This window comes from Rosa chinensis, chromosome 5 (assembly GCF_002994745.2).
Source record: "Rosa chinensis cultivar Old Blush chromosome 5, RchiOBHm-V2, whole genome shotgun sequence".
Taxonomy (NCBI): Eukaryota; Viridiplantae; Streptophyta; class Magnoliopsida; order Rosales; family Rosaceae; genus Rosa; species Rosa chinensis.
In genome coordinates, this window is record NC_037092.1 from 88,413,817 (window position 1) to 88,441,361 (window position 27,545).

At 39.8% G+C, this 27,545-nt stretch overlaps 1 long non-coding RNA gene and 1 pseudogene across 2 annotated transcripts; both read right to left on the minus strand.

The window, feature by feature from the left end:
- LOC112164420 overlaps nt 1-9,706 on the minus strand; it is a 60,350-nt pseudogene extending 50,644 nt beyond the window's left edge.
- Nucleotides 9,707-21,984: 12,278 nt separating this feature from the next.
- LOC121053051 lies at nt 21,985-26,828 on the minus strand. 2 transcript variants are annotated; one of them, XR_005810588.1, is made up of 5 exons: nt 26,483-26,827; nt 25,920-26,091; nt 25,392-25,452; nt 25,214-25,301; nt 21,985-25,009 (listed from the first exon to the last, which is right to left on the minus strand). It is a non-coding gene; the product is annotated as an uncharacterized LOC121053051 (long non-coding RNA). The 2 variants fall into 2 exon arrangements; XR_005810587.1 differs by having other exon boundaries at nt 25,920-26,828.
- Between the last annotated feature and the right edge of the window lie 717 nt (nt 26,829-27,545).

Here is a 27,545-nt window from a genome sequence, read left to right on the forward strand (position 1 = left end):
GAACAACAAAGAGACAAGGCTGGAATCCTTAAAACTGTGGTATGAATGGAAGTCACACCACGCTGGAATCCAAAAATCGTGGTATGAGTAGAATTCACACCACGCTGGAATCCTAAAAACCGTGGTATGAATGGAAGTCACACCACGGCATATTTCTGTCGACAGCTTGTCGACAGCATGTCGGCAGATCTGCCGGTCCATCAGACGACGAATTCAGCTGAAAATCGTCGACCAAATGATCGGTATATGACGGTTGAAAACCGCCGTCTGATAGCGTTTCATCAGACGACGCCTCGATAGACTACGGAAATGCAAAACGTGAGACGACAGTTTTAAACCGTCGTGTGAAGCCTTTTGTGTAGTAGTGGCTTGTTTCTTTTTTGTAACTTCTTTGCACTTTCTTTCCTTTGCTTCATCCCATAATAAACTCATGCTTCTAAGTTAGAGGTACTGGTGCTATAAATAAATCATTGAGAACGTTGTAGACAACACAAAGGGATTTCGAGGCACATTTCTCTCCAACCCCCTCATTCAATCCAACATCAAGAAATCTTTGAGCTATCTTACCAAAGCGGCTGTCATGGATGCTCGTCGAGAGGTTGCTGCGAGTGGAAGCCAACGAGTGCAGAAGGAAAAGGATAATATAAAGAAACAGGCAATTGTTGGCGTGAGTTATACCGTGTATCATTAGGGTTGTATATCTTGTATATTACTAGGAATATTCTCTTCTGTTTGTTTCCTAATAGGACACGGACACGTTGTATCTTGTATATATACTCCATTCTTGGAGAAGATTAATAAAATATATTAGAAAACCCTAAAATTCCTTTGTTTCTTGGTTCCTTCTGACTTGGTATCAGAGCCGAGATCCATTCAGTTTCCGCTGTGAGAAAATTTGTTTGTTTTTTGCTCTTTTGTCTCTTGGCCTTTTGTGGATTCGTTTGCTGGCTCTTTTGGTTCGTGATTGGTGGTCCTTGTTCTTTTGGAAATTAATCTATCAATCTAGTTCGTGGCTATTGATTGGTGGTCCCCTTATTTGGTCTTGATTGTTGCTGACCTTTGTGGTTTCTTGGGAGAAGATAGTCTTTAATAAAGCCAATAGCTTTGGTTCTTTGAATATTTGTTTCTTTGACTACTCATTGGTCAGTGCCCTTTGTTGCTACAATTGGTATACCTTTATTTAGCATTCACGGAAGAAAGAGATGGTGGACTTGAAGATCACTGACGGGAAAAGTGAGTCTGGAGAGACAAGTTCTGTGGCCTGTGAAGTTGTAATTGTTCAGAATGTCACAGATAACTCAAGTTTTGGTGTCAAACTTGATGGTACCAATTATTAGTTATGGCAGAGACTTATGAAGATCCATATTCAGGGGATTGGAAGGTGGAATTATGTTACCAGTAGTGCAGCAAGACCTATTGCAGGTCCAAAAGCTGATGAATGGGATACGGCAAATAATAATGTGATGGGAATTCTTCTCAAAGCTATGACTCCGGAGGTGATGAGATTATTTGCTAACTATGATTCTCCCAAAGCTATTTGGGATTCTGTTGCTGCTACATATTATGATGGGAGTGATTTTGCTCGTGTTCATGAATTGAATGTCAAAGCTTTCAAAATAACTCAGAGTGGACAGCCTGTTGCAACATTTTATGCAAATTTGAAGACAATTTGGCAGGAGCTTGATCAGAGGAACCCTAATCCTATGACTTGTGAAGCCGATATTAATTCCTATCAGAATGAGCAGGACAAGATACATGTCCATATTTTTCTTGCCAGCTTGGACCCTCACTGTGAAGGGGCAAAGAATGAGTTATTGCGTCTTACAACTCCACCTACGTTGGAGCAAGCTTTTGCTTATATCCGAAGAGATGAAGGTAACAAGATTGTTGCTCAGAATCTTCATACTGAAATTTCTAGTTTAGCAATCCATGCTACATCCCAATCTACCCTAGTTCCATCTCAGAACCAGTTTCAACCACGGACTCAGGGATATCAGCAGAATCAGAGTTATAACCAAATGACTTGCAACTATTGCAAGGACGTTGGACATTTCAAGAATCAATGCCCTAAGCTGCGAAGGTTTAATTATAGCAACTCTGGTTGGAAAGGAGGCAATAATACTGGAGGTCATGGAGGACGCGGTGGTGGTCAAAGAGGCAAAGCTGCAATTCAATTGGTGCCAGAACCTGACTTCTATAGCATTGAGGGACAAGACCCCTCAAAGGGTAATGTTTCCGTAACTAAGGAAACTCGAGGTAAAATTGGTGTCGCTTTACATGTTTCTGACTTTACTGGTAGTAATACATGGATAATTGATTCTGGTGCGTCTGACCATATGACCTATGATAAGTCATTCTTTATGTCTATGTCATCCCCCTCTATATCCCATGTTTCTAATGCGAATGGTGCATCTTTTCCGGTCTTAGGTATTGGGTATATTCAGGTTACATCATCCATTGTATTGCATGATGTGCTTTATGTACCTTCGTTGTCTCATCATCTTTTATCTGTCTCCCAGTTGGGGTCACAAAACCAGTGCTCTGTAACTTTCTACCCAATGTATGTTATTTTTCAGAATCTGTGTACCAGGGTGATCATGGGCAAGGGAGACCTGAGGGGAAGACTGTTTCACTTGGATTGCATGTACGCAGAGCCAACACAAGCACCGGAACCACCTTTGGCCCTGACATTGAATTTTGACCGATTGAGTGAACTATGGTTGTGGCACCGGCGGTTGGGTCATCCATCTTTTGGAGTTATGAAGAAGTCCATGCCTTCATTGTTTTTGGGAGTTAGTGAGTCTAGCCTACATTGTGAAACTTGTGCTTTGGCTAAGAGTCATAGATCTAGTTATCCTTCAAGTTTTCATTCTAGTACTATGCCTTTTGAGTTAATTTATTTAGATGTGTGGGGTCCTTCTAAACATTCTACCCTTTCTGGAATGCGATATTTTGTGTTATTCATTGATGACTTTACTCGATTATCTTGGGTTGTTTTACTTAAGTCCAAAGATTCAGTTTTCTCTGCTTTCACAGCATTGCATAATCTTATCTGTACTCAATATGATGCTCATGTTAAGGTTTTTCGTTCCGATAATGGGGGTGAGTTTGTCAGTCATTCTTTTCATGATTATTTCCAGCAGCATGGCATAATACATCAAACCTCATATCCACAATCTCCCGAGCAAAATGGGGTGTCTGAACAGAAAAATCGTCATCTTCTGGACATGGCTCGGTCTCTTCTACTTAGTGCTAACATGCCTAAGTATCTTTGGGGAGAGGCTGTTTTGTGTGCTTCTCATCTTATCAATTGTCTTCCGTCTACCTCTCTTCAAGGTCATGTCCCACTTGAGGTTTTGTCCCACTTTGTTTCTATTCCATCATCTAACACCCTTCCTGCTTGTGTCTTTGGTTGTATTGCTTATGTTCATCTATATAAGAATCAGCGGACAAAGTTGGATGCTAGAGCCCTTAAGTGTGTGTTTGTGGGGTATGGCTCTCATAAAAAAGGCTACAAATGTTATCATCCCCAATCCCAAAATTTTTATGTCACTATGGACGTTACGTTCAATGAAGATGCCTATTATTTTTCACCTCCTGTGACTCATCGTCAGGGGGAGAAGTCGTGTTATTATGAAGACTTGTTCAGTGGGCAAGATGGGTGGCCTGAGTTCTCTCGTCTGGAGTATTTGGGACCTGAACGTGACAAAGAGGACAGCTGCCCACTGATGGGTCCCACCTCCAAGGACAGCTCCCCACTGATTGGTTCCACCTCCAGCAAACACAGCGCATCGCTCCCACAGGAGCCTAACATGTCCGGCCACCGTATAACACAGACCGGTCAGAACACTGGTCCACCGATCCACAACGGGTCTACTTTGGACCTCGCGTACATGCACAGGAATGTTGGGCCGGCTGGAGAGGGGCCGGCGACGGATATCAGAATGTTTGGAGAAGGACCGGCGCTGGGTATCGGGTCAGACGGAGATGAGCATCGGGCACGGCAGTTTGTGTCGGACGTTGGGTCACCCGGAGATGGGGATCCGGACCTGGGGGGATCAGCCGGAGATGGGCATCAGGAACGGAACTCGTCCAGTCGGCCGGAGATGCAGCAGTACCCGATTTTGGTTCCGTTGTTGCTCAAGGTGGGTTTGATTCAGTTACAGATTCCGGTCACAGTGGGTTTGATTCAGTTGCAGATTTCGGTCCTCCTTCTTCTTCAAAAGTGAACAGTCCCTCCTCTTCTTCAAAGGTCTCCTCTGCCCCAACATCACCTGAGGTACGTTCTCCTCCTTTGTCTCTTCCATCTTCTGTGTCAGAGTGTGTTCCCACCAAATATATGCCTAGTCGGTCTAACCGTGGTCAGCCCCCCAAACGCTATGAACCCACACTCAATGCAAAAACTAAATACCCTATTGCTAATTATGTGTCGACCTATAGGCTGTCTAAACCTTATGTTGCCTTTGTGAATCAATTATCTTCTCTGTATCTTCCTAATAAAGTGCAGGATGCAATGCGGGATGAGAAGTGGATGCGAGCAATGACAGTCGAAATGGATGCTCTTGTGAAGAATTGTACGTGGGAATTAGTATCATTACCACCCGGAAAGAAAACGGTAGGCTGTCGGTGGGTGTTTACTATGAAGCACAATTCGGATGGATCGGTAGACAGGTACAAGGCTAGATTAGTGGCCAAAGGCTATACTCAGAAGTATGGGGTGGATTATGATGAGACGTTTGCACCAGTGGCCAAAATTAACACAATTCGGGTACTTCTTTCGTTAGCTGCTAATCTTGATTGGCCTTTGCAACAGTTTGATGTTAAGAATGCATTCTTGCATGGTGATCTACATGAAGAGGTTTTTATGGATTTGCCTCCTGGCTATGGTACTTCCACTAAAGAGCAAGTGGTATGCAAATTGAAGAAGTCTCTTTATGGTCTGAAGCAGTCTCCCAGAGCGTGGTTTGGCCGGTTTACCAAGTTCATGAAGAGAATTGGGTATCGGCAGATCACACCTTGTTCCTCAAATGTCAGTATGGTTGATAATTTATGTTGATGACATGGTTGTGACAAGTGATGACTTGGAGGAGATTCAAAGGTTACAGGGTTAGTTATCTTCTAAATTTGAGATGAAAGATTTGGGTAACTTGAAATATTTCTTGGGAATTAAAGTTGCTCGTGGGAAGGATTGTATTGTGTTGAGTCAAAGAAAGTATGTTCTAGACTTGCTGGCAGAAACAGGTATGCTTGATTGTCAACCTGTCGATATGCCTATCGAACAGAACCATCGATTGGCCGAGTATTTGGATCAAGTACCTACAAATAAAGCGAGATACCAGAGGTTAGTCGGACGATTGATTTATTTATCTCACACTAGACCAGATTTAGCTTATGCAGTTAGTGTGGTGAGTCAGTTTATGCATAATCCCAGTGAGGCTCATATGGGTGCTGTATTTCGTATTTTGCGGTATTTAAAGTCTGCTCCAGGGAAGGGGTTAATTTTTTCAAAATATGGTCACCTAGATATTTTCGGATACACAAATGCAGACTGGGCAGGTAATATTACAAATCGCATGTCTACTTCGGGCTACTTTACTTTTGTAGGTGGTAACTTGGTTATGTGGAAGAGCAAGAAACAGAAAGTGGTGCCTCGTTCTAGTGCAGAAGCAGAGTATAGAGGAATGGCCCGAGGACTTTGTGAGCTGTTGTGGTTGAGAAATTTGTTGAGAGATTTAGGGTTCAAGTAGAACAAGGCTATGCCGCTTTATTGTGATAATAAGGCTGCAATTGAAATTGCTCACAACCCTGTTCAGCATGATCGTACGAAACACGTGGAGGTAGATCGACATTTCATTAAAGAAAACCTTGATAGAAAGGTCATTTTGTTTCCTTTCGTTCCTACTGAAGAACAATTGGCAGATATTCTCACAAAGGCTCTATCAAGGAAAGTTTTTTATGACTCACTCGACAAGTTGGGCATCCGTGATCTGTATGCACCAACTTGAGGGGGAGTGTTGGCATGAGTTATACCGTGTATCATTAGGGTTGTATATCTTGTATATTATTAGGAATATTGTCTTTTGGTTGTTTCCTAATAGGACACGGACACGTTGTATCTTGTATATATACTCCATTCTTGGAGAAGATTAATAAAATATATTAGAAAACCCTAAAATTCCTTTGTTTCTTGGTTCCTTCTGACTGCAATGAGCAGAAGGATGATGGCAGCGGATGAGCAAGGCGACATTAATGACATGGCTGATGCCTTCATCAAGAAGTTCAGGAACCAGCTAAAGATTCAAAGGGAAGAATCATTCAAAAGGTTTCAGGAAATGATTGCTCGTGGGGTTTAAAATCTGAGTCTTGTACGAACAAAATAACTAGGGATGTTCAGATATTGAATTTTTTTGTTTAAGGCTATAACAATAAGATGAGACAATGGAGATCGATTGATTTGTTCTTTGCTGGTGTACTCAATTCTTTGCTGGTGCACATTGATACTTCATACTTGAGAAAAATAAAGACGACTGTAATGCATTGATAAGTTGAACCCCATCTTACATGACTTTTTAATAGTAAATCACCGTTTCAATTCTTGGCTGGTCAAGAACACTGATTAGATATTCAAGAGTAAATAGAAGACTACAGCTATTGGAAAGCTAATAATTTCCAGAGATGAACACGTATATATTGAATGATCTTTAATCACCCATGTATATTCACAAAGCATCTCTAAGATACATACTACTAATACATAAATCCCCATAGCACAAGACAAAAAGGCCTAGACCAATACAACAAGATTTACGGGTGAATGCTCCCTATCTCTCTCTTCATTAAAGTAAAGAAATGATCACATAATTCTATTGCCGAGACCAACAACAACCTCGAAATTCTACTACCGAAACCAACATCACCAGTCCCATACCAGATAGCACGCAGGAGATGACTGCCTTGGGTTTACAGATACAACAACAGTGCTCCACATCTCAAGTCTTGCCTCCCACATTCCCACACGCAGAAGCAACATGAATACCAGTTGTCATGCTTGGAGCACTTGACAGTGTATAGTGACTCTTCAAACCAGTTCGGCCTGCTATACTTGACCATAAATTCGAGACTAGAGTTCTGAAATGACCTTTACCAGCAATATTTTCCCAAAGGCTAGGGTTGCTTTCAACCTGCTTATCCAGGCTTGAAACATCAACTAAACTGATGCTCATGTTATTACGAATAATGCAAAGCTTTCCATTGTGTTTGTACCCACATTTGCATGTCCACTCAAACATAGCTAAAGTGCATAATTATTGAATGACTTCTAATTACAATGAGCCGCTCAACAAGTAATTTGGGCTCGTAGCCAGAAATGGTGGCCGATGAATACTTGGACACTTTGGTTGGTCCAAGTTGAGTCAGATAAAAGCTAGGCTTTTAGTTATCGGCCGGTCCGTAGTCATCAATTCGGAAAAGAGATTTATTATCTAAAAGCCCATCGGCCGATTGTTCAAGTCATTCTACTCAGTTTCCAACTCGAACTCAACTTGGGAAGATAATAGCCGATTGACAGAGAAGGCCGATAAGTGATAAAGATGAAATTTGATCAAGTTAGTATTTCAATCGAATTGAAGTTCGTTAGCCGATGAGGAGAGTTCAATCCAAGATAGTCTACTTCAAGATTAATTACAGCCGTTGATGATGACCATCAGAGCCAAAGCAAGATAGAGTCCAGTGTCAAGTCAACCGACGATAAGTATTGGAGCCAAATCAAGATAGAGTCACTGAGCCAAGAGGAGGCCGAATTCCACTCAATTTAAAAGAGTCAAGAGATCAGTTCAAGTCACAAAGCAGCCAATATAAATAGAAGCATCGAAAGAAGACAATAGACACATAACTCCTGAAACTCAAGCCATCAAGCTTTTCTTGTTTCCGCCTTACCTTTTGCATTAGGTAGAATTTCCGCTTGTTCCTTAGTTAGTTTGCTCTGCTAGTTACAATTTCAGTTACTTTACTTTCCTTGTAGCCTAGTATAGATTTTGAATTGTTCTCTTTGTTTTCTTTCAAACAATAGTTAATAATTTTCAGCCATTCCAGATTTCAGTTTCGTTGTTATTATCTTTTATTTGCTCCTTATTGTCTTTATGCTTTACTTGTTTGATCGTGCTATTTACTGTTCGTAGTCGCATAGTAGCTATTAATCTTGAAGATTTCATTCGTTACGAGTTCACCTTTTCAGTTACTTGTTATTACTTGGATCCAATTGACCTAAGCCCTGTGACCAGGCAATTCATATTTACTCATACTCTCACGACCACACCTAACTCACCCGACCTTCAGCCATCAAGTCCTTAATCTAGAGGCATCGAACCCTCAGCTGAGATTGTTCCTTCCTCGTCTTTCAATCGCTCGACGAAGTCAGAATCACGGGCACTACATCTACTACACCTACAATTGCACACTTGGCCTTCTGGCCGTGTGCTGGCACGCTCCGCACTCTATTCATTGAGAAGGACAGTTGTTCCTTGATCCCTCAACTGTATAGGCCGAGGTGAAAATCAGAGGCAACACATTGAGAGGAACAAGTGCAGCAGCCTCCAAAGCACGAGAACTGCCCAAATGAAGCTTGCTATCAATAAATTTGTTCCATGAATCTGTCACTCTATCATAAACCCTAACCTTGCACCCATCACGGCAATCCAGAGCATAGAGTTGCCCATTTAAAGAAATACTTGGGTTGCGCCAACCAGCAACCATCCCATCACTAATGGGGTTCCAAGTGTTAGCTTCAGGAGAATAGGCTTCACTCATTACCTCACGGTGCGATCCAAGTCCTTTTAGAAACCACATACCATCGTGAACAACCCCAATAAAGGGAACCATAGCTGTGCTCATATCTGAAATAAAGCTTCACCGGTTCTTGTTCGGGTCATAAATTTCAGCAGAACGGAGAGTCCTTTGTATTCCTTCACACTCTCCACCAGCTACATAAAGGCAGTTATTAATAACACAAGCACCAAAGAAATGCCGTTTTCGAAGCATATCTGGTGCCCTGTGCCATTTATTTGTCCGAGCACTGTAAAAAATAACCTGTCTCATAGATCCCTTCAATGGATCTTTTCCTCCAAATAAGTACAAGTGGCAACCACTAAGGACAGCACAACCAAAACCAAGCGCTGCAGAATATTCACCAGGAACGGGCGGAAGTGGCTGCCAGAGCTGGTACGTGGGATCAAAAGCATGCCAAGAGATTCTTCCATTGCGGTCTCTTTTGATGACATAAACCCACTCTTCTGCCATTCCAAGACTTTTCCTAAGAGAATAAAAGAAGTTTCCAGCCAGAAGGCGATACCATCTTTTGCAAACTAGACAGAGTTTTCTATGCTCCACCCGAGGGACTCTGATTAAACAAGCAATTGCAAGATCATCAGGTAGGCCAGGCAGAAGAGGTGGCTGGATTCTCGTCCTTTCCCTACGTGAACTTTTCCCCTTGTGTGAGTTTGGATTGATATCAGGCTGGATACAAAGTTTTGATCCTGGGAAAAACTTTCTTGCCCCTGCAACTGTTTTTAAGCCTGCATCTACTTTGCAATAGCATGATACGGAGTCAACCTGCAAAACTAGCCATGTCAGGATGCTTGACATAAGAAGATTTTACCAAATTATAAGTATAGAGGTAAGCAAGAACCACCAATGAGAAGCTACCAGCCATTATACATGCTCTTTATACGTGACAATAACAATAGAAAAGTTTTGGCAAGCATTTAGGTATGTTCTGTGGATATGCTTAGTTAAAACTCCATGATTTACACCACTAGAAATCAAATCTAATCTGGCATTGTAAGCTCCTTAAGCTCCTTCATGATGGCAGATTTCATATTACATTCTATTTAGAAGGGAAGTAGATTTCAAATGGTTTGTATATGTGTTATCCATTAGAAAGAAAAGTGATAGTAAAGACGATTTACAAATTCCGGGACTTGTTAAATTCGATAATCGATACATCTATTTCTGAAGCCCAAGAATGATGATGACTGTTGTAGAGAATTGGAAAAATTGTATTGTATTGTATTCATCTCATCATGAGGTTTATATAGGGTTACATCATGTATACAAAAGGCAATACATAATAGCTATACTAATCAATCGCACATTACAAGTATGTCAATCGCATACATTATGAGTCTGTCAATCGCACATTACAAGTATGTCAATCGCATACATTACGAGTATGTCAATCGCATACATTAAGCAATACCTATTTCATGAATATTCATTATCATTTACAACACTCCCCCTTGGATATTCCATATCAATAGTGTTGCCTCTGCTATGCACTTCTAAGTTGTCTCGTCAAAAACCTTGCCAAGTAATAAAAACCCTGTGGGAAAAACAACCTTGGTCGAAGGAGAAAAAGAGCACAGCGAGCGTGAATGTGGAGTAGTCGACATCCTTCCATACTCCCCCATGTGCCGCTCAAACTCGGTGATGACGTTTTGATCGTTGCCTCACTAAAAACCTTGTCAGGTAACAAAAACCCTGTGGGACAAAAATAACCCTGGTCGAAGGGAAAAAAGAGCACAACACGTCCTTCACTCTTCGAGATCGAACATGTAGACATCATACCTCCCCCTGATGTCAAGGTCTCCCCCTGATTTCTACAATTATGGGAGTTCGGATAACTTTCTTAATCCGAGGCTCTTCACATGTTTCTCGAAGGTGGATTTAGGTAATGACTTGGTAAACAAGTCCGCTACATTATCCTCTGAATGGATTTGATTCACTTCAATATTTAGAAGTGTTTGTTGTTGCTGATTGTAAAAGAACTTAGGCGATATATGCTTGGTGTTGTCGCCCTTGATGAAACCTAACTTCATTTGCTCAATACAAGCTGCATTATCTTCATAAATGCATGTAGGTTCATCTGTGGTAGACTTCAAACCACAAGTTCCTCGAATGTGTCTAACTACAGACCTTAGCCATATGCATTCTCACATGGCTTCATGTAGAGCGATAATCTTTGCATGATTTGAGGAAGTACCAACAAGGGTCTGCTTTGTAGACCTCTAAGATATCGCAGTGCTTCCCATGGTAAAGACATAACCCATTTGGGAGCGACCTTTGTGAGGGTCAGAGAGATACCCTACATCAGTAAAACCCATCAAGACATCGTTGTCATTTTGATGGAAGGGAGGAGGAGCACGGAAGGTAGCGTTTTGCCTTGTGGAGTCCAATCCCACACTTCCGTTATTTCTTTTCTCTCTGTACAGATAGAACAAGACCATATCAATCGTACCTCTCAAGTATCGAAAGATTGTCTTTATGCCAATCCAATGGTGGCGTGTTGGCGCAGAACTGTGTCGAGCTAACAAGTTTACTGCTAATGAGATGTCTGGTCTTGTGTATTGAGCTAAGTACAATAATGTGCCTATTGCACTTAGATAGGGCACTTCAGCCTCTAATAAGTCTTCATCCTCATCCCTTGGACGAAACGGATCTTTTTAAGGCTCAAGACTACGACCGATCATGGGAGTACTCACAGGCTTTGCTTTATCTTCATTAAAGTGCCTTAATAATTTTTGAGTATATGCTGACTGATGGATCATAATCCCATCACTACGGTGCTCGAGTTCTAGTCCGAGGCAAAACCGTGTTTTCCCAAGATCTTTCATCTCAAATTCAGATTTCAAGTACTTAGCAGTTTCCTTTAACTCATCTAGAGTTCCAATTAGGTTCATGTCATTGACATAAACTGCTACAATTGCAAATCCGGAACCTGTCCTCTTTATAAACACGCATGGGCATATTTCATTGTTCTCATATCCCTTCCCAATCAAGTAGTGACTTAGACGGTTATACCACATCCGTCCGGATTGTTTCAACCCATATAGTGAATGTCTCAATCTTATTGAAAACCCGCTCCGTGGTTTAGAGCCACTTGACTTGGGTAATTGAAGTCCATCTGGAACCTTCATATATATCTCTGAATCTAGATCCCCATAGAGATATGCTGTAACCACATCCATAAGCTACATGTCAAGTTTTTCGGAAACTACTAAACTAACAAGGTAGCGGAACGTTATAACGTCCATTACGGGAGAATATGTCTCCTTGTAGTTGATTCTAGGGCGTTGTGAGAAACATTGCGCCACAAGGCGGGCTTTGTATCTAACAACCTCATTTTTCTCATTACGCTTTCTAACAAAGACCCATTTATGGCCAACAGGCTTTATACTTGGGGGTGTCAGTGTTATAGGCCCAAATACCTGTCTCTTTGTTAGTGAATCCAATTCAACCTGGATCGCATCTTTCCATTTAGGCCAGTCTGCTCTTTGTTGACATTCTTAAACGGAGCGAGGTTCGATATCATCGTGTTCTATAATTCCTTGAGCAATAGAATATGCAAGCACATCATCAAGGATAATAGAATCTCGATTCAACGTCTCATGTACACTAGTATAATTCATGGAGATCTCCCTATTCCCTGGAATTGGTTCTAACATTGGAGCGTCCCCTAATGATGTCTCTTGGACTTAACCATAATCCGGAATATCTTCATGAGACGGGCTATTTATGTCGATGATTAATGGATCTTTCTGTGCCAAACTCGCTTTCTTTCTCGGGCGAGAATCCATCGAACCTTTGGGCCTCCCACGTTTCCTTGCTGGGAGCCCGGCCTGAGCCATATTGCCATCACTATTAGTGTTGGAGGCGCCATGCCCAATACCCCTAGGGGTGGCGCCATGTCTATGATTTTTAGGGACATCAATCCTTGCAGGCACGTTTGCAGCAGGTATATGTGATCTTGTCACTTTAGCTATATCAGAAAACGCATCAGGCATAGAGTCTGCTACATTATGAAGATGGAGAATTCTCCGCACTTCAATTTCGGAATGTGCGATTCGGGGATCAAGATGAGACAAAGTGGGGACAGACCACGACAATTCTTGTCATTCCTGTTGAACATTATTGTTCCTATCTCCCCCTAACGATGGGAAGACTGTCTCATCAAAGTGACAATCCGAAAATCTAGCGGTAAATAGATCGCCCTGTCAAGGGTTCTAAGTAGAGGATGATGGTTGGAGAGTCATATCCAACATAAATGCCTAATGGTCTTTGAGGACCCATTTTGGTGCGCTGTAGCGACGCAATTGGCACATAAACTGCACACCCAAATATGCGTAAGTGTGAGACATCAGGCTCATATCCAGTAACCATCTGGGACGCAGAAAAGGGTTGAGTGGCAGTAGGCCTCAGACGAATGAGCACAGCTGCATGCAATATTGCTTAGCCCCAAGCAGAAACAAGAAGATTAGTGCGCATAACCAATGCTCTAGCGACCATTTGAAGTCTTTTAATGGCAGCTTCTGTGAGACCATTTTGGGTGTGAACATGAGGAACAGGGTGTTCAACCTCAATCCCAATGGACATGTAATAATCATCAAATGTTTTTTATGTAAACTCTCCAGCATTGTCAAGACTAATTGACTTAATGGGATGATCAGGGTGGTGAGCCCTTAATTTAATGATTTGTGCTAGGAGTTTAGCAAATGCAGCATTTCTTGAGGACAATAGCATGACATGTGACCATCATGTCGATGCATTAACCAACACCATAAAATATCTAAATGGTCCGCAAGTTGGTTGAATAGGTCCACAAATATCACCTTGGATTCTTTGTAAGAATGGAATATTTTCTTTAGTGTCCTTTGCATAGGATGGTCTCGATCCTAATTTTGCTAAAGAGCAGGCTTTGCAAAATGAAAGAGGGGCTTTAGAAGCAACCAGGGAAGTATCTGGTTGAGCCACGAAGTCACAATTGACTTTAGAAGTAGAAAAAGGAACCAAGGAGGTATTGGTGGCGTCAATACCACTTTTGGGCCGCAGGGGTAAGTGGCGCCAGCCATACCTTGGATCGAATTTTGGTTTTGACTTCTTTTCTTTTTGAAAAATGAATGTCCGTGTGAAGTTTTTAATATACGGATCATCATATCATGACCTGGGTGTCCCAAACGGTCATGCCAAATCCTATATGTGTAAGAATCCCATAAGTCATCTCTCATGATATGGTTGGATACAATAATTCAAATAGTGGTTGCATACAACCCACTAGAGCGACACATAAGTTTCTCTAATACTCGTTTATGTCCGTAGTCATTAGAGGTGATGCAAAGGAACTCTTGTCCATTCTCACAATGTGTTTACACATGAAAACTATTGGCTCTTATATCTTTAAAACTCAATAGGGTCCTTCCAGCCCTAGAAGCATATAGAGCTTCGATGACATTAATACTTGTGTCATTTGGCAACATAAATTGAGCTGGTCCTCGACCATGAATCAATTGTGATGGTCCAGCCATCGTAGTCACAGAAGATCGACTAGGCGTCATCCATAGAAATAGTTGCATATGTTGCAATATAGTATGTGTGGTGCCACTATCAACAAGGCATTCCAACTCTCCAGGAAACATACTGAAAAATAATAAAGTTCGGATTTAAAACATGTCCATGACATCGAATAATAATACGATACTTTATTAATAAAGATAGCCAATGATTACATCAAAGGTCCCAAAAAGTCTAATCCAAAATAAAATCAAACTAAGACACATTGTAGTCACTCTATCCGTTTGGTAACTCCAATCAAATATGACCAGGAAAGTAGAGAGAGATGTTGGTGGAGCGAGGCTCTCTTAAGTATCATTAATCTCAATGACTTTCCTAGACATCATATTTCATTGGGTGTACCACATAAGAAAGTGTTTAACACAATTGTCATTTATTGACTAAGGCATATTGCCATTACAAAAATTCTTGAAAAATAAAAGGACTAATCTGCGGGGATGCGTGCGCAGGGGCGCGTAGGTGCTGCAGGGGTAGGTGCACAGGTGAGGCTAGCGTGGGCTAGGAGCTGCGGCAGTGAGGCTCAAAAGATGGCAGTGGCAGGTTTTGAAGAATTTTCTGGTTTGGTTTTTTTCTTGTATTTAGGGCTCGTGCTGATAACATGTTGTAGAGAATTGGAAAAATTGTATTGTATTGTATTGTATTCATCTCACCATGAGGTTTATATATGGTTACATCATGTATACAAAAGGCAATACATAATAGTTATACTAATCAATTGCATATTACAAGTATATCAATCGCATACATTATGAGTCTATCAATCGCACATTATAAGTATGTCAATCGCATACATTATGAGTATGTCAATCGCATACATTAAGCAATACCTATTGCATGAATATTCATTATCATTTACAACAATGACCTCATAAACAACACAATTAAATCTTCATCCAGACTATGCAGACAGGAATTGAACATTAACATTTAAACCAGAAATGTAAGAAACGTCCCAATATGAATCACTTAAACTTGCATTTGGTCAGATAATGTTTGCATGAAAGTGATCCTACAAGGACTTCAAAGAGGCTCCTGAACCACTCTCTTGATCTCACAGATGTCTTAAATGCTATGAAAATGCACGTCTTTTACTTTATTGATCATTTAATTAGCCAGCATTGTTGTTCTACTCCTTATATTACATGTGCTAATCTATATCCTCAGCTTCAGAACCTTTTTTTACAGTCTCTGTCTCTCAGCCCTCAAGATTTGCTCCATCATCTAGATTGATAACAGACTTAACTATTTGGCTCTTCGCAGCACTTTTAAACTTGAGACATTTTCATAGTCCTAACAGGGAAGTGAAACCAATGATATTCTTATATTTCATCCAAAGACTTTGAGCCAATTTTTTAATCTAATCTAACTTCGATTAATACAAGAAGATGCCAGTAGCATTTGAATCAACTTTTACCGCACTAAAGAGGGTCGATAAGGCTAAAGTTGTTCAATCTAATTTTTATGAGGCATCGAGAACAATACACACAAAACAGAACAGAAAGCACATGAATAACTTTCAGGGTTTTGACCAAAGTACAAGGAATACTAATTGCTTAGTAACAAAATTTTTTGACGAGAAAAGAAACAAAATCGTCGTATAGGATCTTTATCTTAAGGGGCCGTGACCACTTACCCAATTTCAGCTTAAGAATTGCTCACTTACTCCACTAAGAGTTTTTTAACCTCATTTACCCAATCTAACATCTATTGACAGTATTGCCCTCATTTTAATTAATGAATTACACTTATCTATCTCTCTCTCTCTCCCCCCCACCCCACCCCACCCCACCGATTTCTCTCCTACATCCCTTGAATCCTGCAACGCCGTCATTCCGCCATCCCCGTCGCACCAAATAAAAGTGCCGCCTCCTCCAGGCAAATCGATCCCCAGCTTGGATCTGTGAACCTAGTCCAGATCGGATCAGTCCGATCAGATGCGATCCAGGCCACCAAAGATTAGACGTCGCCCGGCAAACCTCGAACTTGCACCTCCAAGCCATTCCGCCGATGAGTACAGCGAAGCATCGGTGAAACCCAGTCCAAATTGGATCAGTCCGATCCGATGCGATCCAGGCCGCCTCGTTCCAATCGAACGAGGTGAGCGGCAGTTCTTGTTGCGTGCAGGACCGACTTGAGCTCCACGGAGGGGGAGTTTTCAGTGACCCAATTGAGAAAAACGTTGTTTGGTAAATAACCAAATAGGGGTTCTGATTGTTTTCAACGAATTCAAAGGTTTTGAGGCTAATTGGGTTATGGGTAGAAGATGATGTGGATGGAATTGAACTGAAGTTGACCAAAGTAGAAGATGATGATGAACAATGGAGATGGTCAATGGAGATAGTAGAAGCTCCACGCACAGGATATCCACTCTCCTGTGTCATCCCCACTCCCCACCCCCACGTGTGAACCTCCACCCCCAACCCCACTATCAAATCCCAAAAAACCAAACCCACCTCTCTCTCTCTCTCTCTCTCTCACTCTCTCTCTAGGTTGTCGTCCCACACGTCCTACACCCACCAATAATAAGATTATTGGGCGGCAGTAAAAAGATTATTGGAGGGAAATAACATATTTATTGGGGCAGTAATCAGATTATTACGAGGCAATAATAAGATTATTTATTTGGATAAACCTACAAAAACTTTCAAAATTATAAACATCTTCATTTTTAATTAATATTGATCCCTAATAAACTTGCTACTGGGGGGCAATAATATTATTATTGGGGGGCAATAATATGATTATTGGGGGGTAATAACATCAGACGCAGGAATCCGGTCACCAGTCCGGCAGTCGGATTCGGGATTCCAGTGACTGGTCACTTGTCGCCGGAGACCGCGGCCGGCCACTGGTCACCGGAGCACAGCAAGGTGGAGGATGACTTCTCTCTCTAAGTGAGAAAAAAGGAGAGGACAAAAAAATCCCTAAAAAAAATTTAAAAAATAAAAAAACAATTAATTGGGTATTAGGGAAATATTCCCTTAGAGTGTTTTGGGTAAATGGGGTTAAAAAAATGTTAGTGAAGCAAGCGGGCAATTTGGTGCCGAAAATTGGGTAACTGATCATTTCCCTTTATCTTATTCTCTTATCTTAGGGGCTGTGACCACTAACCCAATTTCAACTTAAGAATTGCCCACTTACTCCACTAAGAGTTTTTTAACCCCATTTATCCAATCTAACATCTATTGACAGTATTGCCCTCATTTTAATTAATGAATTACACTTATCTATCTCTCTCTCTCCCCCCAACGATTTCTCTCTCCTTGTCAACTCTCTCCCCCCCCCCCCCACCCCACAGATTTCTCTCCTCCATCCCCCGAATCCGGCAACGCCATCATTCCGCCATCCCCGTCGCGCCAAATAAAAGTGCCGCCTCCTCCAAGCAAATCGATCCCCAGCTTGGATCTGTGAACCTAGTCCAAATCGGATCAGTCCGATCAGATGCGATCCAGGCTGCGACAGATTAGACGTCGCCCGGCAAACCTCGAACCTGCACCTCCAAGCCATTCCGCAGATGAGTACAGCAAGGCATCTGTGAAACCCAGTCCAAATCGGATCAGTCCGATCCGATGCGATCCAGGCCGCCTCGTTCCAATCGAACGAGGTGAGCAGCAGTTCTTGTTGCGTTTAGGACCGACTTGAGCTCCACGGAGGGGGAGTTTTCAGTGACCCAATTGAGAAAAACGTTGTTTGGTAAATAACCAAATAGGGGTTCTGATTGTTTTCAACGAATTCAAAGGTTTTGAGGCTAATTGGGTTCTGGGTAGAAGATGATGTGGATGGAATTGAACTGAAGTTGACCAAAGTAGAAGATGATGATGAATGATGGAGATGGTAGAAGCTCCACGCGCAGGATATCCACTCTCCCACGTCATCCCCACTCCCCACCCCCCACGCGTGAACCTCCACCCCCAACCCCACTATCAAATCCCAATAAACCCAACAAAAAACCAAACCCACCTCTCTCTCTCTCTCTCTCTCACTCTCTCTCTAGGTTGTCGTCCCACACGTCCTACACCCACCAATAATAAGATTATTGGGCGGCAGTAAAAAGATTATTGGAGGGAAATAACATATTTATTGGGGCAGTAATCAGATTATTATGAGGCAATAATAAGATTATTTATTTGGATAAACCTACAAAAACTTTCAAAATTATAAACATCTTCATTTTTAATTATGGGTCAGGATCAATGGACACACTATTTGACACAATTTTTTACACGTTATGTTAACCCTTAGATATTAACACATTCAGTGGTCAAGATTAGTTATGGAAAATGACATGGTATTAAATTTCCTCCCAACAAAAACATAAAATTTGTTAAAAATTCTTTTCTAAAATAAAATAATAAGTCTAACAAGATATTAGAAAACAAAAAAACATGTTAAAAAAAAAAGAAAGATCAAAAGAGCAAGAACTCATTTTATGAATAAGAATGTCATTTTCCATTCTTCCATTCATTCTTTGGCAAAGTAATAAAGATGAAACAAATGGGAATTTCCTAAATATTGCGAACACAAGTTCTTCACAATTTTTTCTTTTTTATAAGAATTCTTTTGACAATCCATATTTTGGTACAAGAAATTTTAATCATTCTATTACAAAATTGGTTTGTTGATCTTCTCCTAGATGTATATTTATATCTGTGTGTATGTGTTCTCTAACTATTTACAATTCACAAAGTCTAAAAATAATTAACCCCAATTTCAAAACCTGAATCATGCAATAAAGAGAAACCTACAACCATAATTTTGATGGATATGGTTTTCTAATTGTTCTCTAACCTATAACTAAGAATCAAAATTGTAGTGATCAATCATCTTCTTTCTCCCTCTCTACTTATTGTGGTTTTCTTGGCTTTATGTTCAATGATTCCTCCATGAATGTTTCTGGGTTATTCTTTATTTTCTTTTGATGTACTGAACAATTGGTCTATCAATCTTTCACTTAACAAGAATCTAAGATCGTGTTATGTTGTTCTTGCTTCTTTTTTTCTTTGTTCTTTTTGACTGTATTATCAGTTCTTAATCATTTTTTGTTAAACCTTTTATTTTATTTTTGTTTTTACAAAAGTTTTACGTTATTTTATTTTATTTTTTGTTAAGAATAAATTTTATGCCAAGTCATTTGCCATAATTAATCATGACCATTAAATGTCTTTATATCTGAGGGCTCAAATGAAGTGTCAAAAACTGTGTCAAATAATGTGTCCATTGATCCTGACCCTTTAATTATTGATCCCTAATAAACTTGCTACTGGGGGGCAATAATATTATTATTGGGGGGTAATAACATCAGACGCCGGAATCCGGTCACCAGTCCGGGAGTCGGATTCGGGATTTCGGTGACTAGTCGCCGGATTTAGGTCACCGGTCGCAGGAGACCACGGCCGGCCACTGGTCACCGGAGCACATCAAGGTGGAAGATGACTTCTCTCTCTAAGTGAGAAAGAAGGAGAGGGCAAAAAAGCCCCAAAAAAGAATAAAAAAAGAATTAATTGGGCATTAGGGAAATAATCCCTTAGAGTGTTTTGGGTAAATGGGGTTAAAAAAATGTTAGTGGAGCAAGTGGGCAATTTGGTGCCTAAAATTGGGTAACTGATCATTTCCCCTTTATTTTTTTATTTAAGGGATTGTACATATTTGAGATATTTTATTTAATATAATCTTATCATCTAATTATTTTGGTGTAAGAATTTATCGTAAATTGTAGTGTTTGTAAGGGCTCCAAAAAAGTCGGAGTGATTCCGAAACCTAAACCAAGGTTTCATGAGCAGTGCAGCGGCGTCCCTTGGCTCCGATCTGCAGCAGGGCGCTCCGGCGTCGTTTTCCAGACCAAGGGGGACGAGACTTCGATCTCGAGTTGCGTTGTGGTCGAGCCCGATTTTGGTTCTTTCGGGCTGCGTTGTGGTCGACGGCGGTGGTCAGCATCAGGCTTTTGGGGGAGGCTCTTCCTGCATCATCGGCTTCCAGTCGGAGTGAATCGGCGTCGGGACTAGAAGAGGAGATCGGTGGTGGTTTCGGGACTAGAGGAGGAGCGAGATCGGAGCTTTCCTGCTAGAGATCAGCGTTCAGATCGGCGGCTAGCACAGGCTTTGGTGGGCGGCGAGATGGCTGCCACGGTTTTCTGCCTGGGGAGGCCGTTAGACTAATTTGGCGGTGGCGGGAGGCTTCTCGGAAGGGCTAGATTTGGCGGCTGGGTGTGAGGCACGTAAGGTGTGGGTAGTGGGCCTTGGGCCTCTGCCTTTCTGGGCTGCAGGGATGCAGTCTAGAGACTTGGGTCTACAGCCCAATTCCCCTAATTTTCTCACACTTGGGTCGGGTTTGGGCTTTTTGGGATGGTTTGTCCTGCATCTGTTCCTAGAATGTTGTTGTGGGTGTGTTGAATGTCGCGACGTACACCAAAAGGGTCTTAGGCGTCAAGATGTTCAGGACATTGGTTTCATTTTTGGGCAGTGTAGGATTAGGGAGTTTTTTCCATTCTGCATATTCTTTTTCAGCAGTTCCTTTAGGATTTTAGTTTTCAAGTATGGATTTCTTTTTTATTTAGTACTCTTCGTGAGCTTGCATTGTAATATGAGGGGTGCTTGTACCCTTCATGCTTGATCGAGTGAGGTCGTCATGATTTCGATCAATGGATTAGTCTTCCGTTGCCCTCAAAAAAAAAAAAACAAATATCATCTTATCATCTGAACTAACCTAATAAATTATAAATATCAAAGAAATCAACTAAATCGGTAGCAAACAACTTAAAAATAAAAATAAAGTAACGAGAGTTTAGCTAGACTTAAATTCAATTTGAATTTGGATGGGGTCTTATTTAGCTAGACTTCAAACTTTCAAATTGGCTCAATGCAAATTATTCAGATCTCTTTCTATGTATCATTTGGATATTGGATGGCCAAGAAAGAACCAAATTTTGATTTTAGTGAAATATAATTGACTGAAAAAAAAAAAAACTTTTATTACAACATATATGCTCTCTTTCGGAAATTTCCCTCCAACAAGAAGTACCTACTAACAATGAAACAATTTTCTTCCCATCTTTACCCTTCCCTACTCATCTAAATTACTTCGCTTCTGTTCCCCTGTGGCCCTGTTCTTCCCAAAGTCAATTCCCACCTTCTTCTCCTATAGCACATCATCAATGGCCTCATCCATAACCCAAATCTCTCTCTTCCTTCTACTCCTAACCCTCTTCTCAGAAACCCAATTAACTTAATCCCGCAGAGACCTCAAACCCAACCCCGACTGTCCATCCACCTCGCTCCAATCAATCACAGACGTCCATGACCTCCCCCCCCAAGTACGGCCTCCCAAGGGGTCTGTTACCCGACAACGTAAGATCCTACACTCTCTCTGACGATGGAACCTTCGAGATCTATCTCGAAAACCCATGTTATGTTCACTTTGATCAGTTGGTGACTTGGTGTACTACGACAAGAACATTAAAGGGAAGCTGAGTTTCGGCTCTGTTTCCGATGTGTCGGGGATTCAAGCCAAGAAGCTATTTATTTGGGTTTCTGTGACAGGAATGCATATGGAACAAGGGTCTAATTCACTTGAGTTTTACGTTGGGGCCTGTCCGAGAAATTGCCTGCTAAACAGTTCGAGGATATTCCTGTATGTAAGAGCAAGGCTTGCCGAGGAGGAGCTAGTGTGGAGCCAATGTGAGGTAAATTTGGAATTTTACTTCAAAAAGAAAAGTAATGCCTTTACTGTTTTTGTGTGAATTATATGGGAAAGACTGGATTTTGTGTTTCTGAGATTTCTAATTTTAGTATTTTACTTTGAAGAGTTGGGCAAAAGAAGCAAAGAAACCACAGCCAACATTTACTTCTACTTCAAGTTAAAGACTGAGTTTCTTTGTACAAAATTTGTTGTTGTACATGAAGAATGAGCTTAGGTTTTAATTATGAGTGATTGAACATGTGTGAAATGTTTATGCCATTAGTGTTGATAACCGAATCAAAGTATCAAACAAAGGAAAAGGAAGATAATGTTTTCGATTGGTTTTTTAGAGCAACAATTGCAGGATCAAGAGATTTTTGTAGTCATTCTAAATTTTTTATCGGAGAATTCTGATGAATTATTTGCTAAAATCATCTTGTTGAACCTATGATATGTCTTTCCTATCCATATTTTTGAGGTTATGATGAAAATAAGTTTTTCCATTTTCCTTTCCAATCAAAAACTTGCTTGCTTTCATAAAGATAATGTCTGTGAGAAGTTTGTAGTGTTTTACTCCAACCTTGCACTTCTGAAGGTTTGGAATCTCAAGTTTCGTACTTGCATCATGTATGTTTGTGTGCATTTTTTTATGAAGCCCATAGAAAAGGCCTATGACCTATGTATTGCAACGGTTGCTCAAATAGTCGAATCCTATTTCACTTGGTATCACACTATCACTGCATATATGATCTAATTCTTGAGGCCAGTTCTCATATGGGTAGGTTCTTGGTTAGGAGGATAGTTATCAGCTCCATTTTTACCCTCCAAAAGATAAAAAAGTTATCGTCCTCATCTCATGCCCTGTCTAGGAAGTTTAAGTGATTAGTGAAATTATATCTGGAGTGTCGTTATGCTCTTTGTACTATTTGTCATTGTTTCCCGGAATTAATTGTTCATTTAGTAAAGAATGAAATTGCAATGTCCTTCGTCCTTTTTAAGCAAGATATAGTGGAGCAGATATTCGTATATAATAATATAAAAAATAAAAAATCAACAGTGATTTAAGCAGATAGTCTTATCACCAAAAAAAAAAAATGAAGCCAATAGTTCTTCAAATTGTTATTTTGTCATTGATCCTTTATTAAACACTGAGCAGACAATTCTGAGTTAATAAACTTTGGCAGCATGCATAATCAGCAAATTCTTCAAGGGAACATATTCATATGTTAGATAAGAATGCCTTTGAAGTGAAACCAAGACCAAATTTGCAATTCTTAAGCTCTAAACCTTCTATATCGTGTTGCTGTTTGTTGTGAGTAGAAGGCTCTTGCATGAACATCCAGCTTCTTAGCAGAGTGTTTTCTGTTTGAAGAAAATTCTTTAACCCAAATTTACACTGGAGAATATGTTCCCATGTAAAAGTTAAAAGTGCTTTTTTTGGCTCCTATCATCTTCCTTTGTGTGATTAGGCTTGAATGAATTACTCCATTGGAGACTCTATCAGTCTGTTGTATGCTAGACCTTATTTAAGTGCTAGTCGAGATTATGCTAATCTTTGGTGGACTAATGTAGTTTCCTTAATGGTGTTGCAAGTAGAAAGAATAAAATGGAGTTGGAACTGGAAGAAGGATAAGGTGTGCATATGTTTTCTATCTGTTGCAAGAATTTTATGCTTGTTGCTCTCAAGTTCTCTTCACACAAGTGGCCCACGGAAGCAAAGTTATGTGCATATGAATTTCTTATTAGTTGTGAAGTAGAACGAGATTTTAGCCAATTTCAAGAAAAAATCTCGAAAAGAAAGAAGCGTCTTCACATTAAGAATAATAATTTGAATATTGGAAATTGGTATTCAAATAGCCTTCTTAATGATGGAATTACTCATAAATTACTATTTTTGATATATCGGCAAAGTGTGGGCACAATTAGGTTTAGGAATCCTAATTAGTTTTACACTTCCATTCTTTATACGGGACATAAAATTGATAAAAAGCTTAAAGTAGAAAATCTATGTTAATAAGGTTTATCATTTTCATTTATTTGCAGATATAATCCACTAAGTTCAATTACCTTAATCAAATCAAATGATCATGACACCAAAATATGAAAAAGGTAACAATTTCAGCCCCAAAGGCACGAAAACTTGTAAGACAACAAACAAATCCCAATGTTAATTGACAAAAAACTGGAAATAATGACATCCCAGCAACAAATAACATTAAAAAACATGAAGGAAAAAAAAAACCTACAAAATCGAATCAAATATAGGAGGGGATTCAATTACACTATTATTTTCAGCAGGATTTGCCTCTAGCATGTTTATGATTGTATCAGAGAGTGCTTTAGGCTAGCAAAGATATTAAAGGTGACTTGTTCAACACAACAGAGATACCAAAGGTTCTATCTTTAAAAGATGTACATACATACACCATCATGTTGGAGACTAATCTATCTAAACTTTGAATTTGTTGTTAGCACAGTATAATGATATTAATAGGTAGATAGCTAGGCTACTAACTAAAAACACTAACACTAAAAGAAATTAAGAACAAATTTCAGAAAATCGCCTGCAATAAAAAGACAAAACCAAACCAAAAAAAAAAAAAACCACTCACTGAAATTAACCAAATCCCACAGATTAGACCAATTCAAATAAGAAGCATGACCCAAATTTACATCGAAAGCAGAAATTCAGCAAATAAAGAAACAATAATTCTGTATAAAAAACTACAAAATCGAATAGACTTTCAAATTATACACAAAGCTTCAAGAGGATCAATCAAAAGAAGCCAAAGGAAACAAAGCACAAACAAAATCAAAGAAGATTTAAAACAATTTTGCAACAAAAGAAAGAAGGAAAAACACACCTAATTGGATCAATATCGTTGCACCTATCAAAACCGAGACCCAAATGCTTCTCTTCCCCTTGGCTCCAGTTCTGCATAAACAGAAAGAAAGAAAAATACTTATAACCAATTCATATATGCAAATCTGTATATATGAAATTAGCTGATCCTATAACAAAAGAAAGAACAAAAAACACCTATACCATTTTCATAGATCAAACAAATATTGAATCTATTCATACAAAGAAAGGTATATAATATGTCAGATCTATATGATGATGAAATTAAAGCTTCACCTTAGCGTTGTCGACAACAGGAGCTGTTCTCTCAACTGGGCTGTCGAAGATTCACAATCAGCGTTGCAGAACCGACTTATTTTTTTCCCTTAACAGAAAACCAGCAAATTTCTCAGTTTTCAGGAAAGATTAGGTATAGTGGGTGGAGAGAATTCAGTTTCAAAAAGAAGAGTATTACTCTGAGACTGTGGATCAGTTCTAGAGCTCTTTATTTGGAAACAGAATTCAAGAATAGCAACCTGAAGATATGCAGACAGAATAGTTGTGTGTTAATAAGCCATATTGAGATTAGATCAGTTAGTAAAATCAAAGCTGAGAACAATCATAACAGCGAGAAATCAAAAACCCTGACTTTTGTTTCAAATGAAATCATTGAAATGAAACCTAGAATTTCGCTTGTTTTCGTTTGTATACATTTCTATGAGAGAGAGAGAGAGAGAGATTAAAGAGAGCAAATATTCAGTTGTATTTAAAGAGGACAACTACAATAGTCAATACAAATCTAAAGGCCAAGGCTCAGAGTACAGAATTAATGTTCGTTAAATAAAAAAAACAGAGAGAGACAATTAAACCAATAGTCCAATAGAAAGATGATAATGTCTTTGCTTTACACTCTTTTATCATTACTGTTTTGGTTTAATTGGGATGCTTATTTACGTTTGTCTTCTTTCCTTGAACAAAACATCATCATAAAACCGAAACTTACTTATGAACTGTTTCCTTGAACTTCTCCTCGTCCAAGAACTGTAAAATCAAGAACACCAGTTCCCTACTCAAGGAAGACATTGCCCCAGGTAATCCTAACCGCTCCAGTGCAAAGATTGGTGATGAAATCAACTACAATTTTATTTGGGTTTTACCCAAACTCCTTCTCGGATCTGAAAAGGTGAACAATGAAACAAAAAATCAAAGCCGCAGAACCTATTTCTTCCTTCACCTTTCCTATAATTATGCTAATCTTTTCATCAAACCAATCATCACCAATCTCAACTCTTTAAAATTACCAATTTCACAGAAAACCCACAGTCGTCTAACCTCCAGCTCGGTAAAAGTAAATGCCTTGCATCACCAGATAAATTTCCAGACCAAAAAAAAAACAAATCCCCAACAGAAGCAAACCTCTTGTTCAAGCAAACCCACTTCACATAAACCCCAAATAATCCCTCAATCCGCGTAATTAGATATCAGATATGAATAATTGAATCAATCGTTATCAAAGTAACGACACCCGAGAAGGTAAAAGCTCTAAAGGAGAGGATCCAAATTTACCTGGAAGTTTGCTTTTGCTGAAACTGGATCCCAATATTCGCACGCACCCACCTCTTCGCAACCAAACCAACACCGGTTCCTGCTCTTCTCCTTACACAATCTCTCTCCGTCTCTGCACCTCTACCCAAACGAATCCAGATCGATTGCTCCTCTTCTCCTTTCACAGTCTCTCACTCTCTCTATGCACGAAAAAAAATCCAGCACTTTATATTTCATAGTGAAGGATCGATATCTACGTCTTCTTTCTTCACGCTGCGTGTCTGTATCCGAGAACAAAACCGAAAGTAAAATGAACCGTTTGTATCTGGCTGCACTCGACGGAGGCTTCCAGAACACGCTACAAAAACTCAGAGGCCTTTTTACTTCGACATACAACTCGGGGGCAGAACCGCTATTTTACTGTTAAACGAAAAGAGCGAGCAAGGGCAGAACCGATATTTTACTATTTTTTACTGTTAAATAAACAGTAAGTGAATTTTAGTATATAGTAAATTAGTGTCCTTTTCCGTATACTCAAAAAACTTCTGTATTTTGCCCAACCGCACAATACTTTTGTATTACACTATTACTTTTAGGAAAAGACTTATAGGGATAGGTCTTTTCAGGATAATGTCTCTTGTATCCTATGTTGACCCGTAGTTTTAGCGATATTATTCAACCAAAAAAAAAAAACTTCGCTTTCAAACGTCCAAACCAAAACAAGACTAGCCTTCAACATGCTTAAGTTTTTCACCTAACGGTTACTTTAACAGGCGGAATCACTGTTGCTTGTCCTAATTTTTTGTTTTATAACTTTTTTTTTTTTTTTCAGGTGAATAATACAATTAAAACCTTGGATTTCTACAGGATGCATGCATCTAGATGACAAAATATAATTAAGGAAACTAAATGACAACTATATTTGTTGAAGAAGTGGGTGAGCAACCATCTGAATTCATTTATTCAAATATACATACATGTTAAACATTCAGAGCCTCATTCTTAGGTAAACAACAAAAGGTTGTTTACCTATCCATAAGAATGAGAACAGATACTTACTTGTAAATGAAAGCACACTACTTCA